Raw genomic sequence first — 9,341 nt, 5'->3', positions numbered from 1 at the left:
GCCGCGCCTGCGCGCTGCGGCCCGGTCGGGTGAGGTGTTTGGTGCCCAGGATCCCATCGCTCGGTTAGCCGGAAGTGCTCTCCATTGACCTCCAGGGTTCCCCATCCTCTTTCCTCCGCGATCGCTATCGCTGCAGGCCTCGGTCTGTGGGGAGTGCCCTGATTCTGGTGCTAGATCAGCCCACTATCTATGTCCTGCATGCGCCTGAAGCACCTTCCCACCCTGGCTTTGGCTACACCAGGCCGTCCCGGGCTGTTTGCCGCCTTCCTGGGAAACACTGCAGGCGCTGATCCACCTCTGGGGGTGCAGCAGTGGAGTAGCAGCTGGGCACTTAACTTTATGCACTGCTCCTAAAGTAATTGAAGGGATCTGGATAGGAGGTTCCTTCTCTTGGTAGCAAGAAAGTGGAGAAAGTAAAACTGCATACCACTCCTTTCAGATGGCAGAAGCAAAATTATGTGTAGGCTTTCCCCAGATCCTCCTACCTACCCTGAATCAAACTCTTGTTTTCCTTTTTGTGCACTTTATCCCATTTTGTGTACATCTCTGTTAAGTTAAAAAAAGAATTTATTGAGTGCACACTGTGTGGCAGGTCCTGTGCTGGGGATACAGATGTGTAAAAGAAGTCTTGGCCTTCAAATAAAAGTATAGTTGAGAAAACTCATCAACAAGATAATTACAGCATTGTAGATAAATACTGTTTCTCAAACATAGAGTTCATGCCTTCTCCAGGGCCTTTGCATTTACTATTTCTTCTCACCACTAGAATGCTTTTCCCCAAGCCACGTGAACACAAGGGTGTGTGTGTGTGTGTGTGTGTGTATTAGGGATTGAATCCAGCTGAGCTACATTCCCAGTTCTTTTGAGACAGTCCGGGACATGGACAACAGTCGAAGTTAAACCATCAGATTGCCCTTGCTTGCACTTAAACCCACCACAAAGGAAAGGAAAGAGCATTTAGTCCTGTTCCTTCCTCTTTTGCTGCAAGGACTTTACCTCACTCCTGTCAGAGCTCAACTCCTGCTCCCTTTATGACTGCAACCACCACCACAGAAGGAGGAAGACAGGCTTTTGGAGGCAGTCACAGGTGAAATGTGATCATCAGACTCTGTCACAGGCCCACACCCTGGGAGCTCACTCCTGGCTCCTTGCCTCCAACTCTTCTAGTTCTTTCCCTGCAGCCCAGCCAGAAATCTACTTTTGACAACAGCTCTACCCTATTTGACTTTTGCCTTCACCAGATCTCCGGGTCTTTGACCAGCCTGGCTCCCTGGACCACCTCATCCTGGACCATTTGCTTTCCTTCCTTTCCATCCAGGAATGTCTAGTTCCTTTGGGCTGTGACTTGTCTTCTGCAGACCCTCTAGGTTCCCTTACCACAATCACTAAACAAACTGGCCACTAAATCTGCACCCCAACTTCTTCCAGTCCCTCTGACTACAGGCAAGTCCTTTACCTTTACTGTACTTTTTTTCACACCCAAGTGAAGTTGAAAATTTCAAAAGTAACTTTATCAATAAAAGAAAGCATCTGTTCTTAAACATGACTTTTGGACAGACTGCGTTATCATCACTTGCTAACATGTCAGAAATGAAAATTCTTGGCTCTTATCTCCAGAACTACTGAATTAGAAAGGTTAGGAATTAGGATTCATTAATCTGTTTTAACAAGTCCTCCAGCTGATTGTGATAAATACTTGTGAACTACTGGGCCAAGAGAAAGCAAACTTTTAAAAGGGGAAAGAGGAACTACAGAGGAACGAAACATTTCTGATTCTGAAATAGAATATCTAGTAATAGTTATCTAATTGAGGTTCTTGGGTTTCCATGAACCTCTTGTGAAGAAACTTCAAGGCAAGGTAGCCTCATAGTTAGCGCTGATAATGTCTGACACAAGTGTACATCCAGAACTTGGCATTCTGTCCTTTTTGAGTGGTGCCAAGCATTGCCTGAAGCCTTGAGTTGCAATCCCCATCTCATGAGAGAGCAAATTCCTTTTCTCCGATGTTTCCAACAGTCTTCCACAAACACAGGCAGCTGTCTGCCTTGAAATCCTGACACTGCTGCTCACCAGCTATATAGCTGTCAGTGAGTCACTTATCCTAAGTCTCAATTTTCTCATCTCTAACACAGCAATCATAATTCCCTTTTAGGGTTGCTGTGAGGATTAAAGGAGATTTGGGATGCCTGGTTTAGTAGGCATTTAACGAGTAGTACTTGTTACTACTACTTCTCGCCTACACATCATATCTTTTAGTACCAACTTTGCATGGCTTATTGTGCCTTTGGGTCTCTGGAGCCTTATAGACCTATTTTCACTCTAACTCACCCTTTCACTCCTACATGTGGCCTTTCTGAAGCATAACACTAGCTAGATGCTGCCCTTTGTTGAAGCCCCAAATCTTTACCCATTGTTCCCTGATAATATCAGCGCTAATATGCAGCACCCAGTTTGAGAAACCCCAGAGACATCTCCAAGCCTTAATTTAGACAGGAAATAGGGATTATAACTCTAGCATTTACAAGTGTCATTGAATGGATTTAATAATTTATGTTAAATATTTAATATGATGCCTGTCACGTAGTAAGCATAAAAAGAAATCTCTTCCCAGCTATAGAAACATAACTACTTCTGTGTTTTCTGTCCTCTTCTGACTAAAAACCAAACTCACTCAAAATCCTCGGAACCCCCTGAAAATCAAGATTACTCTACTTTGGCCTTGGCACTTATTATAGACGGTCTATCAGGTTAAGGATGGTTCTGCCCAGAAGTGGATTGTCCAGTTCCATTCTTAGACAGCTGTAAGCCAAGTGGGAAGCAGTCAGTAGACAAAAACCTGACTGGTGAAGGGCCAGGAAACTATGTGAGGAAAGACAAGATACAGCACTTGTGCATATTTATCCTGAAGGAAACACAAAGCAGAAATAATTATTGATGTCAAATCTCCTGAGGATGCTGTGTTCTCTAACAACCTACAGAGAGAATTACATGCAATTGGGGAAGCTACTGGAAGACAGATTTCCATTCAACAAAAATATCTAATTTTCTAACAGAGCCACACAGACTGGAACAGGTTGGTAGTAAGATCCCTATACATGCAAGAATCCAAGTGGAGACTGGGAATTTGCTTAGCAGATCTATCATGGAGGGATTCAAATACTAAAAGTGCCTGGTGGAGATAACTTTTAACATCTTCTTGAACTTCAAGAGTTCAGAAATCATTCCCTAAACTACAGGCCAAAAACCACTCATTTAGTTTCTGACTTGACTTTGTAATTGTACTCACCTTTGGCAGGCTCTCTGAATTTCCTCTACCCACCCTCACTCCCATGTGGTCCACTGTAAGAGACCCACTGCTTCCTGGGGGAGAGCATGAAGCCTAGCCGTTGTGACAATTACTGTTGTCACAGTGTCTTTCCTATATGTATGTGTTGGCTGGCTTTGTGCTAGGCACTGGGGACAGTGCGATGAGTAAGGTGTAAAAGGCAAAAGTGTTTTCAAAGTAGTCTGGTTTGGCCCTGGACGTACTTCTAGACCTGTCATGTTCAAGGCGTGACCATGAAAAAAGTAAATTTATATGCCTGTCCATCTCATGAGAGGAAATATCCCCTGGCCAGATCTCTCGAGCATAGAGGAACACATTCACGATTTCTGATAGGAATGTTGCTCATTGGCCCCTCTCCCTCTATATACACTCTAAAAATAATGTGGGCCAGGTTGAGAGTAGAGAGACTAAGCCATAACTATACTCATTGGTTAAGGACCCAGATTCCACTGTCAAATTTTCTGAATTCATCTCCCGAGTTTACTACTCACTAGTTGTGTGGTCTTTGGCAATTTCTTAATCTCTTTGTACTTCAGTTTACTCATTTGCAAACACAATAAGTATATTAATTGTATCCACTGGATAGAGTTGTTGTGAAGATGTGATTGAACTATGCAAAGTGTTCAGAATAATGCCTGATACATAGAAAATATGTAATGTTTATTGGCTGTTATTAGTTTTATAACAAAATAGGCCAATCTCCTAAGTGCATCACCTGGAAATAATAGTGTCTGTAAGTAAGTACTTTGATACTGTAGTGCCTGTGCTGTCAGATTATGATGGTACCATGTCAGCACTTCCTGAAAAAATAAGCTTCTTGAACTCCCTCATTCTGAAGGTCAGTCTGTATTTGTCTATGACAAAATACTTGGAGTGGGAAAGGTGACAACAGGACACTCTGGAAGGGTAGGAGGTAAAACAAGGGTATAAACTTCGGTTAGAGAATGTAGCCCATTTCTTTCTATCTCATAGGCTACACCTTGACCTAACAACAGACAGAAAGGGAACACAGTATTCTTTCCAAGCTAAGAAACAAACAAACAAAAAAGGAAACTAGGAGAAGTACAATTCCAAGGAGTGGAAGTAATATTATAGACAGCTGAGTTTGATAAAAAAATAAATAGGCAGTCAGAGAGGGATCAGGCCTTAGAGAGAGTTAGTACAGAAGATGAGACACATTGAAACTGTTCCTGGACATGAATTTGAGGCGAGCCGGACCCGAAGATGGAGACAAAATGGCCAGGCCTGAAAGAGATGAACGGCAGTTTAAGATCCTACTGTAATTAGCATCACCTGGCCCAGTAAGCTCGGTTAGTGCATCAGATGCGTAGGTGGGTGAAGAACACCTTGACCCATACTCTCATCCTTTTCCGGGAATCTTTTGTTCTTTCTACATTAGAAGTTACAGAAGAGATAAGCCAAAGTTAATGATGCTTGCCATATATCCTTGCTATTAGGATCAATATTAGCTAAACAACTCTATTTGTAATCCTGTAGGTTGGTAGTAGTTTGACCCATAGCTCCCCAACTCGTGATTTTTCTGTATCAAATTTCCTTGGACAAAAAGCCTCAAGGGCAACCAACTTTCAGGACTCCCATCTCCCAGGAGCTTTCTCTCAATAAATCTTTTCTGCTTTTAACTTCATTTGTCCTCAAATCCATTCTTTGGTATTGGGAGACATGAACCTGGCATATCTGACATCTAACAGTTTGGGAGTTACTTCCCTGTGACAGAAGGAGAGGAAGTGAATGGAGAAAGAAACCTGCAATGGCCAAATAATGAAGTGTTAGGAAAACTTTGAGGGGAAAGGGACATAAAATGAATTAAGATATGTCACACACATGTGCCTGCTCCTTACCATGGATACAATCATGTACTGTACTGTAAATATGTACTAATAAAAATTAAAATCAAATGAAGAAAACCAGGACATACAGGACATGGAATATTCTGCAGTTACAAAAGAAATTTCTTTATGAAAAATACACAGCAATGTGGAAGAAAGCTTGTTATATTATAATTTAAAAAATAGATAAACAGCCAGGAGTGGTGGCGCATGCCTGTAATCCCAGAACTCGGGAGGCTGAGGCAGGAGGATCTCTGGTGAGTTCAAGACCAGCCTGGGCTACATAGTGAGTTCCAGGTCAGTCTCAGCTACTTAGTGAGACCCTGTCTCCAAAAAACAAAAAAAGATAAAAACATTTTTGCTAAATACAATTGAATAACATCTGTAGAAAACTAATACATGGAGTTTTAGAGGGCGTAGGTAAAGTGCTATCATATTTGAAAGCTAAGCCTGACATCCTGTTGTTAGATACAACTCCTGTAGTCTCAATATTTGTGTCTTCTTAGAATTCATCTGTTGAACAGCCTAATCCCTAAAGTGATGGAATTAGGAAGTGGGGCCTTTGAGAAGTGATCCGGTCATGGAGGCAGAGCATAGAGGAAAAAAACAACCTCAGAGGGACTGCCTTGCCCCTTCTAACATGTGCAGTTACACTGAGAAGGTTTAGCAATCAAAGGTCCTGACCAGACATTGAATTTGCTTCCAGCAACTTGATCTTGGACTTCCCACTGTCTGGAATTGTGAGAAATAAGTTTCTGTTGATTATAAACTACACAGTCTAGAGTATGTATTTTGTTATAACAGCCTAGACAGACTAAGGTAAACACCTACGAGGATATATATTTACTTTTCATAAAAGTGAATAAAATATGAATAAATTTGCTTTAAACCATAAACTTAATTCGGCACGATTTCCTGTGGGGGAAAAAAGAAAAAGTTAAAAAACAGGTGAAGAGGAGATTAGCAGAGGTTAGGTTGTAATGGCCTTTGAATTCCAGGCCAAACTGTTGTTGAGATTGGAGTATGCTGTATGTGGGAAGCCACTTCCATGTTTATGAACAAACAGCTATTTGAGGACACAGTTTGGCAGGAAGAATAGGAATGACACGAGTGGGAGGAGCCTGGGGTGAGGAGTTGCCTGGTTACCCAGAGGCACGAGCCCTTCTACTCCTTACCCTTCCTTTCCCTAGCCAGATCCCCCCCACACCATCACTACCATTAAAATACAGTGATTATCTAAGGCAGTGGTACCCCAGCAGGCTGTCTGTTATCACTGAAAGCTCTAAAAGGTTCTCCATCACTGATGTAAATAAGCATTACAAGTTTTTATGTAGTTCTTGGGTCAAACGGGAAAAATAATAAGTTGGTCTTAATGAAAACTGTCCACTTTCTTCCAGAAGTCACTTAATCAGGGGGAGCACACATTTCCTAAAAGGGACATATGGTGTCTGTCACGATTATGCAATCTGTTATAATAGAAAGAATGCAGCCATGAGACAGTTTGTAAAGGATTAGGTATTGCTATTTTTTCATAAAGCTTTATTTACAAAAATAGACTGGGGGCTGAATTTGACTCAGAAGCCACATAACATAAAGTGTGATTTTGCTTAGAAAATAATTCTATGATTCTTCTGCATCTCCGAAGTTTCCCTGATCCTCCCTCCAAGACACTTTTATGTGCACACACCACCATCGCCACCCCATTCCTGAAAGACTGCAGAGGAATACTGGAGAAGAATGATACCTGGGATGATCCATGAGGAGCAGAGTAGTGTTAATTGCAAAGGGGCTGTGGAGTTAGACTTAGATGTGAATCTTAACCCTGGCAACTGTGGACCTCACACAATCTCTGAGCCTCTATTTCCCTCATGGCCAATTCGGAGACATTAGGCACACATTTACAGGGCTATTGTGAGGCTTCAATGTATGAGTGTCATCCTAATGGTTGGAATAACAAGCCTTTGTTAAATAGTAGTTATTAATCCACATCGGCTCTATAAATAGCACAGAGAGGACAGATCAATCCCAGATGAAGAAAATTCAGTTGCAAATTAGACTTCAGGCCAACACTGGCACTAGACAAGAAGCAGAGGGAACCTCTTATGCATGCACAAGTCTAGAAGAGAAAACAACATTAAGTTTGATGACACTGCTGCAAGACAGATTATTATCAAATACTTCCGATGAATCATTTATTAGACAGCCCCTCTGCAGCACATCCACTTTGCTATTGGGGTTTGGGGAACCTTGTCCACGTTTCCACTGAAGTAATGGGATCCTGCTCTGTGTGTGCAGACTCTTAACAGCTGGTGAGCGGGGAGAACCGCAAACAGGCTCTTCCGAGTCCATTCTTCCGGGCTCATGAGACCAGTCACCTTTTCCTCAGCTGAAAAATAAACACATCCAGAGAATGAATGCTTCTCTCCTAGGGGAACAAGACACAATGAGAAGCAATCAATAATAAGAAACAAGGAACGTAGGATAAGCTTTAGAGAAAACATTGTGAAACGTGAGAAGGCCAAATGCAGAGGGAGGGGGAAAGGAGAGGGAGACGGGGAGAAAAGGGAGACAGGAAGAGGGAAGTAGAAAGAGAATCTGAGAAGGACTGAGTTCAAATCCCACTTATCAACTGTGTGTTCATGGGCAAGATATTTAACTTCTGTGCCAGCATTTCCCCACGTATAAAACGAGGATAATCATGGTACAGCCCTTGGGGGTTGTTGTAAGGATTAAATTCATTACTAAATACAAATGCTTAGAACAGTGCCTGACATACAGTAGGAATGTCAGATTCACGATTGCTATCTGTATTATTCTTTGACTGAAAGTTTTTATTATAGCCAAACCGAGATAAACACATGAATCAAATTGAAAGCTATCTGAAAACTCTTGACTCTGTGGTACTCTCAAAGACCTAAACATGAAACTCTGAAATTTGTGGTCTTGCAATTGAGTTGGCAATGAGACAGGTCAAACCAGGACCTGTTGTTTTCACAGTTCATTTCAATTCATGAAGCAGTGACTGAGTAAATGAAAATAATAATAACCCTGTGGTTCTCTAAAAGGATACCTTTAAGAAATATATGTCAAAGTATTTAGGAGTAAAGGACCATGGAATATGTACATTAGTCTCAAGTGATTCAAAAAGAGGAAAAGAGGAGGAGCAGGGAGAAAGAGAACATGTAAATGGGAAAATGGGGTAAAATAAATGTTTTCCAACAGATATAATAGTATGCACTATGATATATGTAGCTTTTCTGTAAGTTTGAAATGATTTCTTGATAATCCTTAAGCCTATTAAAATGGGTTAACAATAAAAAGAAAAGCACAGGCACAGTTTGACTAGCAAGCAAGAATGAGGCTGCGGCAGGACAAGCAGAGGCAACCAGATAGTCCTGACCGTAAGATGCCAGGAGAGCCTGACTTGGAACAAGAGGATTTGAAAGAGTTCTGTGATTCATCTAATGGTGTCAGGATAAGATCTCTCAATACACCTGTCTCCGCAATAGGCTCTGTTTGTCCCCAGGCACCTAAAACAGGTTGTACGAGGCACCAAGAATAGCATTACTTGAAACCCTTGCCATTCATTTCATTTTAGAGATTTAGTCTTGGGATTTTAGTCTCACATTCCAATTGTTGATTCTGCTGATCCTCTTACCTCAAATTTCTTCCCATCTTCAATCCATTTTGCAAACTACAGGTACAAGAAAGCTCTAAACCACTGCTTTCACAACATTAATTCCTCACTCAACAAATGACAATGGCTTCCTAATTTTCCACAATATATCATCTAAATATTGCTGTCTTATTAGGTCTATGCTTTAAGATTTTACATATTTTGACTTGCAATTTCAATTTTCATGATTTTTCCCTACCCCTGAAAATATAAGGGGCTATAATTAGACTGACATTTGATACTAGTGGATGTTTAGTTACTGTCTTTAGCCAGGACACTAGGCTTATACAAAATTTGTGATTTGTCTGAAATTGAAATAAAAGTTTCTTTTAACTTAAATAATACAGAGAGTTCCCATCTATTGCACACCTACAGTCCCCAAAAGCTAAATCACTGTGGTACATTTGTCACAACTAAGGAGCCGACACTAGTAGATGGTATTAACTGAACTCTATCCTTTATTCAGACTCAATTTTCCTAATGTCTTTTTCTG

This window comes from Fukomys damarensis, unplaced genomic scaffold (assembly GCF_012274545.1).
Source record: "Fukomys damarensis isolate Sample0158 unplaced genomic scaffold, DMR_v1.0_HiC HiC_scaffold_36, whole genome shotgun sequence".
In the NCBI taxonomy this organism is placed as follows: domain Eukaryota; kingdom Metazoa; phylum Chordata; class Mammalia; order Rodentia; family Bathyergidae; genus Fukomys; species Fukomys damarensis.
The sequence above is the reverse complement of the archived record's forward strand: the minus strand, read 5'-3'. Positions refer to the sequence as shown.